Source organism: Bombina bombina, chromosome 1 (genome assembly GCF_027579735.1).
Source record: "Bombina bombina isolate aBomBom1 chromosome 1, aBomBom1.pri, whole genome shotgun sequence".
In the NCBI taxonomy this organism is placed as follows: Eukaryota; Metazoa; Chordata; class Amphibia; order Anura; family Bombinatoridae; genus Bombina; species Bombina bombina.
Genome location: NC_069499.1, coordinates 872,426,116 through 872,446,585, shown reverse-complemented (window position 1 = coordinate 872,446,585; position 20,470 = coordinate 872,426,116). Strand labels below are relative to the sequence as shown.

Genomic DNA, 20,470 nt, shown 5'->3' with positions numbered 1-20,470 from the left:
ATAATGACTTGACAATGTCCAACAAGAAATGTTGGTTATCGTTATTATCATTGACATCTTTTCTTAGCACCCCCAAATTATATTTTGTACCCCAAAATTTCATGACGTGTCAGTCAATTCATTATATATAAAATATAAATTTTAAAGGTCTACCAGCACCCTGAATGGAACTACGGCAAATTTGAATATGATATTGCCCTGATTCAGCTTGCCACTCCTGCTGTTTTTCGTAAGACTGTCTCTGCAGTTTGCCTGGCTAAACCTGGAAAAGCTTATACTGATGGGCACATGTGTGTGACTACTGGATGGGATATGACCAGATACAATGGTGAGAGAGCATTTTTGTTGATTGAAATTGTCACTATTAAAAGGACACTAAACCCAAATGTTTTCTTTCATGATTCAGATAGAGCATGCAGTTTTAAGCAACTTTCTAATTTACTCCTATTGTCAATTTTTCTTTGTTCTCTTGCTTTCTTCATTTGAAAAGCAAGAATAAAAGCATTAGGAGCCGGCCCATTTTTGGTTCAGCACTTGGGTTGCGCTTGCTGATTGGTGGCTAAATGTAGACACCAATCAAAAGTGAGAGTGGGTGGGGGTAGGGCAGAGTGTATTATAAACAAGAGATTAGTGGTTAAGGGCGAATAGCCCAATTTGAGTTTTATAATCTCCTAACCACTAATACCTCCTGCCACAGATTTAAAGTTAAGAGCAAGGTACAACTAACAAGTAATTGTAAATAGACTTACAAATAAGGATAGGTAACTTAAATCTGTGAGAAAAATTCCACCGTTTGTGCCCTATGAGAATCAGAGCTAGATTTGTATTTAGTTAGAAAAAAAATTTTTCTTATCCATTCATACACTAAAGTTTATTAAATCAATATATTTAACCACACATACATTTAGCAAGAGCTAAAAATTAAAAACACTGCACCCAAGTTGAGCTATATTTTTTAAATTAATCTGAAATCAGCATCAAAGGTATCTTGCAGCAGAATTATAAATATAGGCTAAGCCCTTACAATCCGAGGGCTAGTTTAAGTTTAAATTTTACCAAGTTTTAAAGCTGCAATTTACCAGACCAACAAGGGTGAGCAAGTTAAAAAGAAGGGAAAGACAAAGCTTATCCCAGAGGACCCCTGACGTACGTTTCACAAAAAACGCTTCCTCAGAGGGGTGTGGAGCCGCTGCAAAATTTCATATTTATGAGTCTTTGAGACCCTCCTCCGGTATTTGAGTGGGTATGCCTAATTGCCAAAGGTCAAATTGTTATTGGATTATGCATATGTCAATCACAGAAGTGACTGGGAATAGGGTAGGGTAGGGGGTAGTGGTTCTCGACGTCAGTGTTACGTCTGAAATGGGCGTATTTGTTTATATTTGCATCGCTAGTATAGTTCTCATTGGATGATTGCATTGAACATATGTTCTGCTGTTATACTAAGCCGAATATCTGACATCTTGATAGACGGTATAGAACATTTACTGCCGAGCACGGTCGTATATCATAGGCAGATAAATTTAACTTAATGCGTCCCCAATGTCTACTTCACAAAAGAGTTGTACCAGGCGGCTGCTGTTTAGCTGAATCACTGTCAGCCTCATTCATTCCCAGATCTAAACAATGACACATATAGAGGCATAACAATATATATCGGAGCACAGAATAGCCCTTTTTACATTTGTCAACAACTTGCTTTTATCGCTAATATAAAGGAATATGATTGATCGACTCAATTGAATGCTGAACTTCCCATATGTTTATGTTTAATCATAGGAGGCGTGCCAGAGTGTTAGTCATAGGGTCAGCTCGATAGGAGGATAAACTTCCCATATGTTTATATTAGTCATAAGGGGCGTGCCGGACCGCAATGTGTAGCCCTCTGATTGGGCAATACTGCATATTATGTGTTCTATCATATACATATTAGTGAAGTTTTATAGTATTCCCCCTATTAGGGATAATCTAATTAAAATATGTATCCATTTACTGATCCGCTTATTAAATAGGGGATAGAACAGCATCCTATTGCCGATTCTACAGGACATTGCGTCGATAGCGCCACTATTTGTTGGAAAGTGCATAGATATTAGAGATGATTTTTGATGATGTAAATATTACTTTCTGCGCAAATATGATAGGGTATATATTATTAGCATATATGTGTAGAAGATAACCATATTTTCTTACTATTGGGCACTAGTTTTAATTCCCAGGTAAATTCTTGGTGTACTTGTATCAGATAGTATGCTAGATTGTACTCAAAATGGATACTCTCAGTGTTCTGAATGGCAATTTAGTTGAATGATTGCTGTGCAGATCACTTGTATCTTATGTATATAAGTAGTGACTGTGGGTATCGTGATGAATGTGATGACATAGATGTGTGAAGTGTACTATTGAGTGCTCAAAAGTAATACATATTGAAAGTGAACAAAGAAAAAGGGGGGGGGGGGAAACAAAACGTGAAACATACATATCTTAGTGTGTATAGATTAACACAGTGAGTTTTTAAGCGTATGATGATTTTCGTATATATAACATTGTAAATTAAATAATCAAGTGAAGGATATAATTGCCACAAGATTAAATTTGTGAGATTAATTAAATCTTGGTGAGTATAGGTGGATCATGGTCTGAGCCATGAGTTATAAAAGTGATAAAAGGAAAGGATTTTTAATATAAGTGATACAGTACCTCACTTACAGATATACAAAATAATTATTGAAATCATTCATGCCATTTGGTTTTACAGAATTTAAACGATAAATCCATTTACACTTAAGTTTAAGTAATGTTTTCTCCAGATTGCCTCCTCGTATTCCTAGTGAGGCTTTTTGGATGACCATATATTTCAGGTTGGTAGTGGAACACTTATGATGTATTTGAAAGTGTTTTGCGACTGATGTTAACTTTTTGCCACGTGCTTCATCCTTATTGGCATTTTTTATATTATTAGCGTGTTCAAGGATACGTACCCTGATCTCACGGGTTGTCATGCCAACATAAATCATTTTACATTGGCAAAAAAGAGCATATACAACCGCAATAGTTCTACAGGAAAAATGGGAGGCTAGATTGTATGAATGGCCATCTTTATCTTGGATGGTTTTGGACTTCATTACATATGGGCAGGCAGAGCACGTCCCACAGGGATACATCCCTGGGTCAGTGTCCTTTTTCTTAAAAGATCTCACATAATGACTGGAAACAAGTCTATCCCTTAGATTTGTGGGTCTTTTGTACCCAATAGAGATTCTGTCACCAATAGTTTCTTTCAAAGAGGGATCATTTTGTAATATTTTCCAGTGTTGATTGATTATTTTGGTTACTTCTGGCATTTGTGGGTTATATGTGGTGATTAGTCTTGGATTGGATTCACTTGTGTTTTTGACCTTTGGGACAAGTAAATTATCTCTATGAATGTTCAGGGCCTTATATTTGGCTCGTTTGACTGCTTTCTTGCTGTAGCCTCGTGCTATTAATCTGTCCATTAGGGCTTTACTTTCTGTGAGATATATGTCAGTACTAGAGCAATTACGTCTTAGACGCAGAAATTCCCCAAAGGGGATAGCCTTAAGGGTGCATGGTGGATGAGCACTAGATCTATGTAACAGAGTGTTAGTCGCTGTTTCTTTTCGATAGATAGTGGTGTTAATAAAACCATCTTCTTTCTTGAATATGGTTATGTCCAAAAAGGAAATTTTGTGCTGATCAGCTGAATAGGTTAATTTGATGTTTTTATTATTCATGTTTACTTTTATCATGAACTGATCTAATTCCTATGATGTCCCTTCCCATATGAATAAGTCATCATCTATATATCTTATCCATAGCGGGATATAATCAGTGTAATGTTGTAATTCAGTTGAAAAAACATCAAAGAGCTCCCAATGCCCCAAGAACAGGTTGGCATACGTAGGTGCGCAGGCTGTACCCATTGCGGTACCTTGCGTCTGTAAGTAGTACCTATCGTTGAAGGTGAAAAAATTATGTCTTAGGACAAACTGCAGTAGTTGGATCACAAAATTGTTGTGATCTTCATTGTCATTAGTATTAGATGAAAGGAAATACTTGATGGCTGCTATTCCATCTGTATGTCTTATGTTGGTGTAAAGTGACTCAACGTCTGCAGTGACGAACCACATATCATCAGATAGCTGTATGTTTTGTAATATTTGTAGTACCTCCATAGTATCGCGGACATATGAAGGTAATGTAGTTAGGTACTCTCTTAACCTTTGGTCAACATATCTGCTGGCATTTTCAGTTAGATTGTCATTCCCAGAGACGATAGGTCTACCGGGGGGTATTTGGGAGTTCTTATGCACCTTTGGTAAGAAATATAATGTGGCGACTTTAGGATGATCTATGGTTAGGTACTTTTTCTCAGTATTTGTAATGATGTTATTTGCCCAAGCTTGTTTGACTAAGTTATTATATTGTGTCAGATATGAGCTTTGAGGATTGAAGATCAGTTGTTTATAGCAAGTAGAATTAAATAGCTGTCTTGAGGCTTCATCTATGTACATTTTAGATGGCCACAATACCACATTCCCACCCTTATCAGACGGTTTTATGGTGACATCTTTCCAAGATTCAATCTCATTCAGAGCTTTGAATTCTGATGTCGTCAAATTGTAATTCTTTCGAATAACAGGCAATTGTTCGATTTGGTGGCAGACCATTTTACAAAATACCTGAATTTCAGGTGAGTTGGACATAGAGGGAACATATTTGGATTTTGGTTTGAGTGTGGTTCTCCATGTATTAGAATTAGGTAGGGTTACATCATTGGAGTTAGTCATATCCTCATCACTGAGTTGTTCTAATAGTTCAACTGTACTCAGATCTGCTGTGTCTAAAACATTGGGATTGTAGGCATATATCTTTTTTAACATCAACTTGCGTGAGAATAAGTGTATGTCTTTTATTAATTCAAACTTATCAAGAGAATTAACTGGACAAAAAGATTATCCCTTTGATAGTACAGCTATATGATCTTGATTCAGTGTATGGTCTGATAAATTAATGACCCTTAATTTGTCATCCTGATGTGTCATTGTTTAGATCTGGGAATGAATGAGGCTGACAGTGATTCGGCTAAACAGCAGCCGCCTGGTACAACTCTTTTGTGAAGTAGACATTGGGGACGCATTAAGTTAAATTTATCTGCCTATAATATACGACCGTGCTCGGCAGTAAATGTTCTATACCGTCTATCAAGATGTCAGATATTTGGCTTAGTATAACAGCAGAACATATGTTCAATGCAATCATCCAATGAGAACTATACTAGCGATGCAAATATAAACAAATACGCCCATTTCAGACGTAACACTGACGTCGAGAACCACTACCCCCTACCCTACCCTATTCCCAGTCACTTCTGTGATTGACATATGCATAATCCAATAACAATTTGACCTTTGGCAATTAGGCATACCCACTCAAATACCGGAGGAGGGTCTCAAAGACTCATAAATATGAAATTTTGCAGCGGCTCCACACCCCTCTGAGGAAGCGTTTTTTGTGAAACGTACGTCAGGGGTCCTCTGGGATAAGCTTTGTCTTTCCCTTCTTTTTAACTTGCTCACCCTTGTTGGTCTGGTAAATTGCAGCTTTAAAACTTGGTAAAATTTAAACTTAAACTAGCCCTCGGATTGTAAGGGCTTAGCCTATATTTATAATTCTGCTGCAAGATACCTTTGATGCTGATTTCAGATTAATTTAAAAAATATAGCTCAACTTGGGTGCAGTGTTTTTAATTTTTAGCTCTTGCTAAATGTATGTGTGGTTAAATATATTGATTTAATAAACTTTAGTGTATGAATGGATAAGAAAAACATTTTTTCTAACTAAATACAAATCTAGCTCTGATTCTGATAGGGCACAAATGGTGGAATTTTTCTCACAGATTTAAGTTACCTATCCTTATTTGTAAGTCTATTTACAATTACTTGTTAGTTGTAGACACCAATCAGCAAGCACTATTCAGGGTGCAGAAACCAAAAATGTACCGGCTACTTAACTTAGACTTCTGCTTTTCAAATAAAGATAAGAGAATGAAGAAAAATTGATAATAGGAGTAAATTAGAAAGTTGCTAAAAATTACATGTTCTATCTGAATCATGAAAGAAACATTTGGGTTTAATATCCCTTTAATGTACATAAAGAATAATACTAAAGGTCAAAGATAGAGCAGCGCAGACTGCAAAATAACTGATAATTCCATGTTAAATGGTATGACCCCACTACATACAAATCTCTACTGTAACTTATTACATAGAGTTCCTCATTATGAATATTGGCGTGCCTTTCAGCATTAGTGACACTGTTCCATCTCTGTTTGTACAGTCTACAGAAGCACCAAGCTGCAACAGATCCTGATGCCACTGCTGAACGAAACTCAGTGCATGGGATCTTTGAGTTACAATATGAAGCAGACCATGTTGTGTGCTGGTGCTGGAAGCTCTTCACATTGTTTGGTTTGTATCTGTTAAATCCAATGAGAAATCTAGAATCCCCACCCCCAACATTTCCCTTATATATTTCTACCAGAGTCTAGGGACAAGGGCAGCACGACAAGGCAAACATGGATCATTGACTTTTAATACAATCAAAGGGAAATGCAACTATTTTTTTTTTTTATGATTCCAACAGAGCATACAATTAAAAAAAAAAAATGTTTTTTGCAAATGTTCTCATGATATTCTTTGTTGAAGAGAATAACTAGGTAGTGTGAATGTGTCTGGAGCACAACAACACTGCTGCACATAATGTTCTTGCAAATGTTTTATGTTTGTATTCTTGCAAAACTGCTGCCATAGTCCTAGATTTAGAGTTTGGCGGTAGCCGTCAAAACCAGCGTTAGAGGCTCCTAACGCTGGTTTTAGGCTACCGCCGGTATTTGGAGTCAGTCAGGAAAGGGTCTAACGCTCACTTTCCAGCCGCAACTTTTCCATACCGCAGATCCCCTTACGTCAATTGCGTATCCTATCTTTTCAATGGGATCTTTCTAACTCCGGTATTTAGAGTCGTGTCTGAAGTGAGCGTTAGAAATCTAACGACAAAACTCCAGCCGCAGAAAAAAGTCAGTAGTTAAGAGCTTTCTGGGCTAACGCCGGTTTATAAAGCTCTTAACTACTGTGCTCTAAAGTACACTAACACCCATAAATTACCTATGTACCCCTAAACCGAGGCCCCACCACATCGCCGCCAACTACGTTATCCCTATGTACCCCTAATCTGCTGTGCCTAACACCGCCGACCCCTGTATTATATTTATTAACCCCTAATCTGCCCCCCTCAACGTCGCCTCCACCTGCCTACACTTATTAACCCCTAATCTGCCGAGCGGACCACACCGCTACTATAATAAAGTTATTAACCCCTAATCCGCCTCACTCCCGCCTCAATAACCCTATAATAAATAGTATTAACCCCTAATCTGCCCTCCCTAACATCACCGACACCTAACTTCAAGTATTAACCCCTAGTCTGCCGATCGGAGCTCACCGCTACTCTAATAAATTTTTTAACCCCTAAAGCTAATTTTAAACCTAACCCTAACACCCCCCTAAGTTAAATATAATTTTATTCTAACGAAATAAATTAACTCTTATTAAATAAATTATTCCTATTTAAATCTAAATACTTACCTGTACAATAAACCCTAATATAGCTACAACATAAATTATAATTATATTGTAGCTATTTTAGGATTTATATTTATTTTACAGGCAACTTTGTATTTATTTTAACCAGGTACAATAGCTATTAAATAGTTAAGAACTATTTAATAGCTAAAATAGTTAAAATAATTACAAAATTACCTGTAAAATAAATCCTAACCTAAGTTACAATTAAACCTAACACTACACTATCAATTAATTAATTAAATAAACTACCTACAATTATCTACAATTAAACCTAACACTACACTAGCAATAAATAAATTAAATACAATTCCTACAAATAACTACAATTAAATAAACTAACTAAAGTACAAAAAATAAAAAAGAACTAAGTTACAAAAAATAAAAAAATATTTACAAACATTAGAAAAAAATTACAACAATTTTAAACTAATTACACCTACTCTAAGCCCCCTAATAAAATAACAAAGCCCCCCAAAATAAAAAAAATGCCCTACCCTATTCTAAATTACAAAAGTTCAAAGCTCTTTTACCTTACCAGCCCTGAACAGGGCCCTTTGCGGGGCATGCCCCACAGAATTCAGCTCTTTTGCCTGTAAAAAAAAACATACAATACCCCCCCCAACATTACAACCCACCACCCACATACCCCTAATCTAACCCAAACCCCCCTTAAATAAACCTAACACTAAGCCCCTGAAGATCTTCCTACCTTGTCTTCACCTCGCCGGGTATCACACCGATCCGTCCTGGCTCCAAAATCTTCATCCAAGCCCAAGCGGGGGCTAGACATCCATCATCCGGCGGCTGAAGAGGTCCAGAAGAGGCTCCAAAGTCTTCATCCTATCCGGGAAGAAGAGGCGATCCGGACCGGCAACCATCTTGATCCAAGCGGCATCTTCTATCTTCATCCGATGAGGACCGGCTCCATCTTGAAGACCTCCACCGCGGACCCATCTTCTTCTTCCGACGACTTCCCGACGAATGACGGTTCCTTTAAGGGACGTCATCCAAGATGGCGTCCCTCGAATTCCGATTGGCTGATAGGATTCTATCAGCCAATCGGAATTAAGGTAGGAAAATTCTGATTGGCTGATGGAATCAGCCAATCAGAATCAAGTTCAATCCGATTGGCTGATTCAATCAGCCAATCAGATTGAGCTCGCATTCTATTGGCTGTTCCGATCAGCCAATAGAATGCAAGCTCAATCTGATTGGCTGATTGAATCAGCCAATCGGATTGAACTTGATTCTGATTGGCTGATTCCATCAGCCAATCAGAATTTTCCTACCTTAATTCCGATTGGCTGATAGAATCCTATCAGCCAATCGGAATTCGAGGGACGCCATCTTAGATGAAGTCCCTTAAAGGAACCGTCATTCGTCGGTAAGTCGTCGGTGAAGATGGATGTTCCGCGTCGGCGGGATGAACATGGATCCGGAAGAAAGAAGATTGAAGATGCCGTTGATAGAAGACTTCAGCCGGATCATGGACCTCTTCAGCTCCCGCTTGGATGAAGACTTCAGCCGGATCATGGACATCTTCAGCCCCCCGCTTTGGCTTGGATCAAGACATCGGAGGAGCTCTTCTGGATCGATCGGTGAACCTGGTATGGTGAAGATAAGGTAGGAAGATCTTCAGGGGCTTAGTGTTAGGTTTATTTAAGGGGAGTTTGGGTTAGATTAGGGGTATGTGGGTGGTGGGTTGTAATGTTGGGGGGGGTATTGTATGTGTTTTTTTTACAGGCAAAAGAGCTGAATTCTTTGGGGCATGCCCCGCAAAGGGCCCTGTTCAGGGCTGGTAAGGTAAAAGAGCTTTGAACTTTAGTAATTTAGAATAGGCTAGGGCATTTTTTTATTTTGGGGGTCTTTGTTATTTTATTAGGGGGCTTAGAGTAGGTGTAATTAGTTTAAAATTGTTGTAATATTTTTCTGATGTTTGTAAATATTTTTTTATTTTTTGTAACTTAGTTATTTTTTATTTTTTGTACTTTAGTTAGTTTATTTAATTGTATTTATTTGTAGGAATTGTATTTAATGTATTTATTGCTAGTGTAGTGTTAGGTTTAATTGTAGATAATTGTAGGAAGTTTATTTAATTAATTTATTGATAGTGTAGTGTTAGGTTTAATTGTAACTTAGGTTAGGATTTATTTTACAGGTAATTTTGTAATTATTTTAACTATTTTAGCTATTAAATAGTTCTTAACTATTTAATAGCTATTGTACCTGGTTAAAATAAATACAAAGTTGCCTGTAAAATAAATATAAATCCTAAAATAGCTATAATATAAATATAATTTATATTGTAGCTATATTAGGATTTATTTTACAGGTAAGTATTTAGCTTTAAATAGGAATAATTTATTTAATAAGAGTTAATTTATTTTGTTAGATTTAAATTATATTTAACTTAGGGGGGTGTTAGTGTTAGGGTTAGACTTAGCTTTAGGGGTTAATACATTTATTAGAATAGCGGTGAGCTCCAGTCGGCAGATTAGGGGTTAATGTTTGAAGTTTGGTGTCGGCGATGTTAGGGAGGGCAGATTAGGGGTTAATACTATTTATTATAGGGTTAGTGAGGCGGATTAGGGGTTAATAACTTTATTATAATAGCGGTGCGGTCCGCTCGGCAGATTAGGGGTTAATAAGTGTAGGCAGGTAGAGGCGACGTTGTGGGGGGCAGATTAGGGGTTAATAAATATAATATAGGGGTCGGCGGTGTTAGGGGCAGCAGATTAGGGGTACATAGGGATAATGTAAGTAGCGGCGGTTTACGGAGCGGCAGATTAGGGGTTAATAATAATATGCAGGGGTCAGCGATAGCGGGGGCGGCAGAATAGGGGTTAATAAGTGTAAGGTTAGGGGTGTTTAGACTCGGGGTACATGTTAGGGTGTTAGGTGCAGACGTAGGAAGTGTTTCCCCATAGCAAACAATGGGGCTGCGTTAGGAGCTGAACGCGGCTTTTTTGCAGGTGTTAGGTTTTTTTTCAGCTCAAACAGCCCCATTGTTTTCTATGGGGGAATCGTGCACGAGCACGTTTTTGAAGCTGGCCGCGTCCGTAAGCACCGCTGGTATCGAGAGTTGAAGTTGCGTTAAATATGCTCTACGCTCCTTTTTTGGAGCCTAACGCAGCCATTCTGTGAACTCTCAATACCAGCGGTATTTAAAAGGTGCGGCCAGAAAAAAGCCAGCGTTAGCTACGCACCCCTTTGGCCGCAGAACTCTAAATCTAGGCGATATATTGCTCCAGATACAATGACACTCCTGATCTTACCTACCAGTTTTTTAACAAATGATTCAAAGAGAATAAAGTAAATTTGTTAAAAGAAATCATTTGGAAACATTTTGGGCCAGATTACAAGTGCAAAATTGTGCTTACGCTAGTACAATATTTGCGCTCCACTCAGTAATACCAGCGCACACAAATGTGCTCTGTATTTTCAATGTCAGGGCAATGAAAACGCAACCTCACATTGACATTGCAGGGAAGCATTGCACTAACGAATGGGAGCCTCATTCTGATGCCGATAGACATGGCAGATAACTGTGCAGTAAAGGGGATAAGTTATGCAGCGATGGGCAGCAAATGTAAAATATATATGTATATGAATATATACATATATGTTTATGTGTTTATAGTTGTATATAGACATATTAACACATAAATATATATATATATATATATATATATATATATATATATATATATTGTATATATATATATATATATATATATATATATATATATATATATATATATATAGTTGTATGCAAAAGTTTAGGCTATAGGAAGCGTCTAGAGGCTGTTATATCTGCTACAGGAGGCTCTACTAAATATTGATGCAACATTTGGGGTGCCCAAATTTATGCACCTGTCTAATTTCGTTTTGATGCATATTGCACATTTTCTGTTAATCCAATAAACCTAATTTCACTACTGGAATATTACTGTGTCCTTCAGTAATTTGATAGAACAAAATGAAATTGCTGATCCAAACACCCAATTATTTATAAATAAAAATCTTGGAAATTGTCAGGGGTGCCTAAACTTTTGCATATGACTGTATATATTTATATATATATTTATTTATTTATTTACAGTGAACAACAGTCCTCACAGATTGCAAAATAAACTTTTCACTGTCCTTTTTTTCTAACACCTCACATACCCTAACTTTACCTCCTAAAAACTAAAGTTCTTATTTTTTTATTTTTTTTTTTTAAATTTAAAGGCACCATACAGTTTATTTTGGAAGCAATTGGGAGACATTTTTAAAATTAACCAGAGATCTGATCTCTGGTCAAGTTTTGTAACTAATTGCTACTGCAAGCTTGCGGTAGCATTAACCAGCCACTTGTAATGGCTGGTTATTTATTGTGCTCAGCTAAACAGGCGCGCAATAAAGTAGCGTTCCACTTGTAATCTTAAATCTAGTCCTTTATTTTTTTAAATTGCGCGCTGTTTTTGAATTATAAAAGAAAAAAATGGGTTTTTATATCCCTTTAAAGAGAATACAAGTGCAGACCTACCCTTGAAAATGTATTGCCCCCTTAAATTCTGCTCCTCTAAGCACAGATTGAGTTGGCCTAAACCAAAATACACCCCTAATTAAAAAACATTGTGGATCTAACTCACTAGACATCATATTATTTTATTATTTTTTAACTGCTTTCTATTACCTTAAGTTTTAGAAACATTAAAAAAGTATACACATAGATTAGGCTCACATCCCGCCCCTTAAAATTATTTAAACAAATAGTAAAACAATCATGTTGGTTGCAAATGAAGTTCTTTTATAAACAAATTCCCTCATTTACTAAGGTAAGTTTTTTTTTTTTTTAAAAGGATTGTGCTCGCCCCCATAGTAAGGAACTACAATGACACTTTATGCAAAGGTCCTATGTAGGTTTTGAATTTGGTTGTGTTAAAGGGACACTGAACCCAAAAATTTTCTTTCATGATTCAGATAGAGCATGCAATTTTAAGCTACTTTCTAATTTATTCCTATTATCAATTTTTCTTCATTCTCTTGCTATCTTTATTTTAAAAAGAAGACATCAAAGCATTTTTTTTATTCAGAACTCTGGACAGCACTTTTTTATTGGTGGATGAGTTTATCCACCAATCAGCAAGAACAATCCAGGTTGATCACCAAAAATGGGCTGGCATCTAAACTTACTTTCTTGCATTTCAAATAAAGATACCAAGAGAATGAAGAACATTTGATAATAGGAGTAAATTAGAAAGTTGCTTAAAATGTCATGCTCTATCTGAATCACGAAAGAAAACATTTGGGTACAGTGTCCCTTTAATGTAAATACATATACATATTTCATATAAAATTGAAGAAAAAAAAGTTGCACAGCAAGCCTAGAAGGTTAGTATATGCATAGATAAGCCCTATACAGTAAAGCTATGCCCCTACAGACTATAGCCATAATTACTAATGTATGCTAGGAGACAAACAATTAAGGGGACGTGTTATTCATAGGGTAAATTGCTTGAAAGTGGTGCTGCATAGCTATAAAAAACACTGTCAAGAAAATATCACATGAACATCTCTATTCAAAATTTCAGATTCAGAGTTAGTGCACTGTAATCCAGAGCTCACTGTTTTACTGTCATCTGCAAGGTGAAAAAAAAAACCAGCCAATCAGCATCATCATTGTTAAGACTAAAGTTTGCTTTACTGTGATCCCATGGGATTTTACTATAATCTTGCAAGATTTCATAGTAAACTTCCTTAAAGAGATATTAAACCCAATGTTTTTTTCTTTCATGATAGAGCATGCAATTTTAAGCAACTTTCTAATTTACTTCTACTATCAACTTTTTTTTCGTTCTCTTGGTATCTTTATTCGTTAAAGCAATAATGTAAACTTAGGAGTTGGCCCATTTTTGGCTCAGCACCCTGGATAGCACTTGTTGATTGGTGACTACATTGGCTATACCAATCAGCAAGCGTTACCCTGGTACTGAACCAAAAATGGGCTGGCTCCTAAGCTTAAATTCCTGCTTTTTATATAAAGATACCAAGAGAATGAAGAAAAATTGATAATAGGAGTAAATTAGAAAGCTGCTTAAAATTCCATGCTCTAAAAATTGGGAATTCCTGATTGGATGCTGAAAGTTCCTTTACAATACATTGGTATGTGGCTACTGAGGAAGTTTCGAAGTAAAATACCTTTTTGTTTTTTACATAAAAAACATAATTTATGTAAGAACTTACCTGATAAATTCATTTATTTCATATTAGCAAGAGTCCATGAGCTAGTGACGTATGGGATATACATTCCTACCAGGAGGGGCAAAGTTTCCCAATCCTTAAAATGCCTATAAATACACCCCTCACCACACCCACAAATCAGTTTAACGAATAGCCAAGAAGTGGGGTGATAAGAAAAAAGTGCGAAAGCATAAAAAAATAAGGAATTGGAATAATTGTGCTTTATACAAAAAAATCATGACCACCACAAAAAAGGGTGGGCCTCATGGACTCTTGCTAATGTGAAAGAAATGAATTTATCAGGTAAGTTCTTACATAAATTATGTTTTCTTTCATGTAATTAGCAAGAGTCCATGAGCTAGTGACGTATGGGATAATGAATACCCAAGATGTGGATCTTCCACGCAAGAGTCACTAGAAAGGGAGGGATAAAATAAAGACAGCCAATTCCGCTGAAAAATAATCCACACCCAAAACAAAGTTTAAATCTTATAATGAAAAAAACTGAAATTATAAGCAGTAGAATCAAACTGAAACAGCTGCCTGAAGTACTTTTCTACCAAAAACTGCTTCAGAAGAAGAAAACACATCAAAATGGTAGAATTTAGTAAAAGTATGCAAAGAAGACCAAGTTGCTGCTTTGCAAATCTGATCAACCGAAGCTTCATTCTTAAATGCCCAGGAAGTAGAGACTGACCTAGTCGAATGAGCTGTAATCCTTTGAGGCGGAGTTCTACCCGACTCAACATAAGCATGATGAATCAAAGACTTTAACCAAGATGCCAAGGAAATAGCAGAAGCCTTCTGACCTTTCCTAGAACCAGAAAAGATAACAAATAGACTAGAAGTCTTTCGGAAATTCTTAGTAGCTTCAACATAATATTTCAAAGCTCTAACTACATCCAAAGAATGCAACGATCTTTCCTTAGAATTTTTAGGATTAGGACACAATGAAGGAACCACAATTTCTCTACTAATGTTGTTAGAATTCACAACCTTAGGTAAAAATTTAAATGAAGTTCGCAACACAGCCTTATCCTGATGAAAAATCAGAAACGGAGACTCACAAGAAAGAGCAGATAATTCAGAAACTCTTCTAGCAGAAGAGATGGCCAAAAGAAACAAAACTTTCCAAGAAAGTAATTTAATATCCAGCGAATGCATAGGTTCAAACGGAGGAGCTTGAAGAGCCCCCAGAACCAAATTCAAACTCAAAGGAGGAGAAATTGACTTAATAACAGGTTTTATACGAAGCAAAGCCTGGACAAAACAATGAATATCAGGAAGACTAGCAATCTTTCTGTGAAAAAGAACAGAAAGAGCAGAGATTTGTCCTTTCAAGGAACTTGCAGACAAACCTTTATCCAAACCATCCTGAAGAAACTGTAAAATTCTAGGAATTCTAAAAGAATGCCAAGAAAAATGATGAGAAGAACACCAAGAAATGTAAGTCTTCCAGACTCGATAATATATCTTCCTAGATACAGATTTACGAGCCTGTAACATAGTATTAATTACGGAGTCAGAGAAACCTCTATGACTGAGAATCAAGTGTTCAATCTCCATACCTTCAAATTTAAGGATTTGAGATCCTGATGGAAAAAAAGACCTTGCGATAGAAGGTCTGGTCTTAACGGAAGAGTCTACGGTTGGCAAGTAGCCATCCGGACAAGATCCGCATACCAAAACCTGTGAGGCCATGCTGGAGCCACCAGCAGAACAAACGAACGCTCCTTTAGAATCTTGGAAATCACTCTTGGAAGAAGAACTAGAGGTGGAAAGATATAGGCAGGATGATACTTCCAAGGAAGTGACAATGCATCCACTGCTTCCGCCTGAGGATCCCTGGATCTGGACAGATACCTGGGAAGTTTCTTGTTTAGATGAGAAGCCCTCAGATCTATTTCTGGAAGTCCCCACATTTGAACAATCTGAAGAAATACCTCTGGGTGAAGAGACCATTCGCCCGGATGTAACGTTTGGCGACTGAGATAATCCGCTTCCCAATTGTCTATACCTGGGATATGAACCGCAGAAATTAGACAGGAGCTGGATTCCGCCCATACCAGTATTCGAGATACTTCTTTCATAGCCAGAGGACTGTGAGTCCCTCCTCGATGATTGACATATGCCACGGTTGTGACATTGTCCGTCTGAAAACAAATGAACGACTCTCTCTTTAGAAGAGGCCACGACTGAAGAGCTCTGAAAATTGCACAGAGTTCCAAAATGTTGATTGGTAATCTCGCCTCCTGAGATTCCCAAACCCCTTGTGCTGTCAGAGACCCCCAAACAGCTCCCCAACCTGTCAGACTTGCATCTGTTGAAATCACAGTCCAGGTCGGAAGAGCAAAAGAAGCCCCCTGAACTAAACGATGGTGGTCTGTCCACCACATCAGAGAGTGTCGTACAATCGGTTTTAAAGATATTAATTGAGATATCTTTGTATAATCCCTGCACCACTGGTTCAGCATACAGAGCTGAAGAGGTTGCATGTGAAAACAAGCAAAGGGGATCGCGTCCGATGCAGCAGTCATAAGACCTAGAATTTCCATGCATAAGGCTACCGAAGGGAATGATTGAGACTGAAGGTTTCGACAAGCTGAAACCAATTTCAGACGTCTCTTGTCCGTCTGAGACAGAGTCATGGACACTGAATCTATCTGGAAACCTAAAAAGGTTACCCTTGCCTGAGGAATCAATTAACTCTTTGGTAAATTGATCCTCCAACCATGTTCTCGAAGAAACAATACAAGTCGATTCGTATGAGATTCTGCTAAATGTGAAGACTGAGCAAGTACCAAGATATCGTCCAAATAAGGAAATACCACAATACCCTGTTCTCTGATTACAGATAGAAGGGCACCGAGAACCTTTGTAAAAATCCTTGGAGCTGTTGCTAGGCCAAATGGCAGAGCCACAAACTGGTAATGCTTGTCTAGGAAAGAGAATCTCAGAAACTGATAGTGATCTGGATGAATCGGAATATGCAGATATGCATCCTGTAAATCTATTGTGGACATATAATGCCCTTGCTGAACAAAAGGCAGAATAGTCCTTATAGTTACCATTTTGAATGTTGGTATCCTTACATAACGATTCAATATTTTTAAATCCAGAACTGGTCTGAAGGAATTCTCCTTCTTTGGTACAATGAAGAGATTTGAGTAAAACCCCAGCCCCTGTTCCAGAACTGGAACTGGCATAATTACTCCAGCCAACTCTATATCTGAAACACATTTCAGAAATGCTTGAGCCTTCACTGGATTTACTGGGACACGGGAAAGAAAAAATCTTCTTGCAGGAGGCCTTATCTTGAAGCCTATTCTGTACCCTTGTGAAACAATGTTCTGAATCCAAAGATTGTGAATCGAATTGATCCAAATTTCTTTGAAAAAACGTAATCTGCCCCCTACCAGCTGAGCTGGAATGAGGGCCGCACCTTCATGTTGACTTGGGAGCTGGCTTTGGCTTTCTAAAAGGCTTGGATTTATTCCAGACTGGAGATGGTTTCCAAACTGATACTGCTCCTGTAGGGGAAGGATCAGGCTTTTGTTCCTTATTGTGACGAAAGGAACGAAAACGATTAGCAGACCTAAATTTACCTTTAGATTTTTTATCCTGTGGTAAAAAAGTTCCTTTCCCCCCAGTAACAGTTGAAATAATAGAATCCAACTGTGAACCAAATAATTTATTACCCTGGAAAGAAAGGGAAAGCAAAGTTGACTTAGAAGACATATCAGCATTCCAATTTTTAAGCCATAAAGCTCTTCTAGCTAAAATAGCTAAAGACATATACCTGACATCAACCCTAATGATATCAAAGATGGCATCACAAATAAAATTATTAGCATGTTGAAGAAGATTAACAATGCTATGGGAATTATGATCTGCTACTTGTTGCGCTAAAGCTTCCAACCAGAAAGTTGAACCTGCAGCAACATCCGCTAAAGATATAGCAGGTCTAAGAAGATTACCTGAACAAAAGTCAGCTTTTCTTAAAAAGGATTCAATTTTCCTATCTAAAGGATCCTTAAAGGAAGTACTATCTGCCGTAGGAATAGTAGTACGTTTAGCAAGAGTAGAGATAGCCCCATCAACCTTAGGGATTTTGTCCCAAAACTCTAATCTGTCAGATGGCACAGGATATAATTGCTTAAACCGTTTTGAAGGAGTAAATGAATTACCCAAATTATTCCATTCCCTGGAAATTACTTCAGAAATAGCATCAGGAATGGGAAAAACCTCTGGAATAACTACAGGAGATTTAAAAACCGTATTCAAACGTTTAGATTTAGTATCAGGAGGACCAGACTCCTCTATTTCTAATGCAATTAAAACTTCTTTAAGCAAAGAACGAATAAATTCCAATAAATATGAAGATTTATCAGTATCAACCTCTGAAACAGAATCCTCTGAACCAGAGGAATCATTATCAGAATCAGAATGATGATGTTCTTTTAAAAATTCATCTGAAAAATGAGAAGTTTAAAGACCTTTTACGTTTACTAGAAGGAGCAATAACAGACATAGCCTTCTTAATAGATTTAGAAACAAAATCTCTTATGTTAACAGGAACACCCTGAATATTAGATGTTGATGGAACAGCAACAGGTAATGGAACATTACTAAAGGAAATATTATCTGCATTAACAAGTTTGTCATGACATTCATTACAAACAACAGCCGGAGGAACAGATACCACAAGTTTACAACAAATACACTTAACTTTGGTAGATCCAGCATCAGGCAGCAATTTTCCAGAAGTATTTTCTGATTCAGGGTCAATCTGAGACATCTTGCAATATGTAATAGAAAAAACAACATATAAAGCAAAATTGATCAAATTCCTTAAAAGACAGTTTCAGGAATGGGAAAAAAATGCCAATGAACAAGCTTCTAGCAACCAGAAGCAAATAAACAATGAGACTTAAATAATGTGGGGACGATAATGACGCCCATATTTTTTAGCGCCAAAAGAGACGCCCACATTATTTGGCGCCTAAATGCTTTAAGCGCCAAAAATGACGCCACATCCGGTAACGCCGACATTTTTGGCGCAAAAACGTCAAAAAATGACGCAACTTCCGGCGACAAGTATGACGCCGGAAATAACAAGAAAATTTTTGCGCCAAAAAAGTCCGCGGCAAGAATGACCCAATAAAATGAAGCATTTTCAGCGCCCGCGAGCCTAACAGCCCACAGGAGAAAAGTCAAATTTTTAAGGTAAGAAAAAATTGATTATTCAAATGCATTATCCCAAATAATGAAACTGACTGTCTGAAATAAGGAATGTTGAACATCCTGAATCAAGGCAAATAAATGTTTAAACACATATATTTAGAACTTTATATAAAAGTGCCCAACCATAGCTTAGAGTGTCACAAAAATAAGACTTACTTACCCCAGGACACTCATCTGCATGTAGTAGAAAGCCAAACCAGTACTGAAACGAGAATCAGTAGAGGTAATGGTATATATAAGAGTATATCGTCGATCTGAAAAGGAGGTAAGAGATGAATCTCTACGACCGATAACAGAGAACCTATGAAATAGACCCCGTAGAAAGAGATCATTGAATTCAAATAGGTAATACTCTCCTCACATCCCTCTGACATGCACTGCACACTGAGAGGAAAACCGGGCTCCAACCTGTTGCAGAGCGCATATCAATGAAGAATCTAGCACAAACTTACTTCACCACCTCCATGGGAGGCAAAGTTTGTAAAACTGATTTGTGGGTGTGGTGAGGGGTGTATTTATAGGCATTTTAACGTTTGGGAAACTTTGCCCCTCCTGGTAGGAATGTATATCCCATACGTCACTAGCTCATGGACTCTTGCTAATTACATGAAAGAAATGTTTATGTAATATTATCTAGCCAACTTTCTACAACTATTCTGCATCACTTTCAAATGATTCAACATTTTGGTATCATGTCCCTTGTATTGAGTATTCATAATTTATTTATATGTATCTTCTTTATGCATTTTCTTCCTTTCTTTCTCTCTTTCAGAGAGACTTAGGTGCCCCTCTTGTGTACAAAGAAAATGGCACTTGGACCCTGATCGGCATTCTCGTATTGGCATTAAACCCCTGTTCTGCATCCACTCCACTTTACTACAGCCGTGTTGCATCCTTCGATGATTGGTTCAACAACATCTTTTCTCAATATTCGTTTAAATGAAATATGTATTCAGATACATCTGATAATAAATATCAAAAAATTTAATAAACGAGTCAAGACACTTTAGCATTCATGGAAATGATGCTTCTTGTTGCATTTTTTATTTATAATACATTGTTATTTTAGACAGAAAAAAGGTGATAAAGCAATTTCAGAGCAATGAAAGAATGTATCTAAACCCCATTCAAGTGATGGTAAATTTTGAAAGATAAGTTTTTCTTAACTTAAAGAGCATGTTTAAATTATGCCAGTCCACTTACCAATTTCGTCCTGAGTTAATGTTTTCACTAAATTCTTCATATTTACACAGCCCCCCTTGCTAGTCTATTTTTTTTTTCTTTTTCTTATGTTTCCTTATTCTAGCCAATCACAATCATTGTCATGTGACTCT

At 37.1% G+C, this 20,470-nt stretch overlaps 1 long non-coding RNA gene across 1 annotated transcript; it reads left to right on the top strand.

Annotated features, from left to right (window-relative positions):
* Positions 1-6,370: 6,370 nt before the first annotated feature.
* LOC128640294 (uncharacterized) lies at positions 6,371-20,158 on the top strand. Its single transcript, XR_008399323.1, has 2 exons — positions 6,371-6,491; positions 19,909-20,158. It is a non-coding gene; the product is annotated as an uncharacterized LOC128640294 (long non-coding RNA).
* Positions 20,159-20,470: the final 312 nt, after the last annotated feature.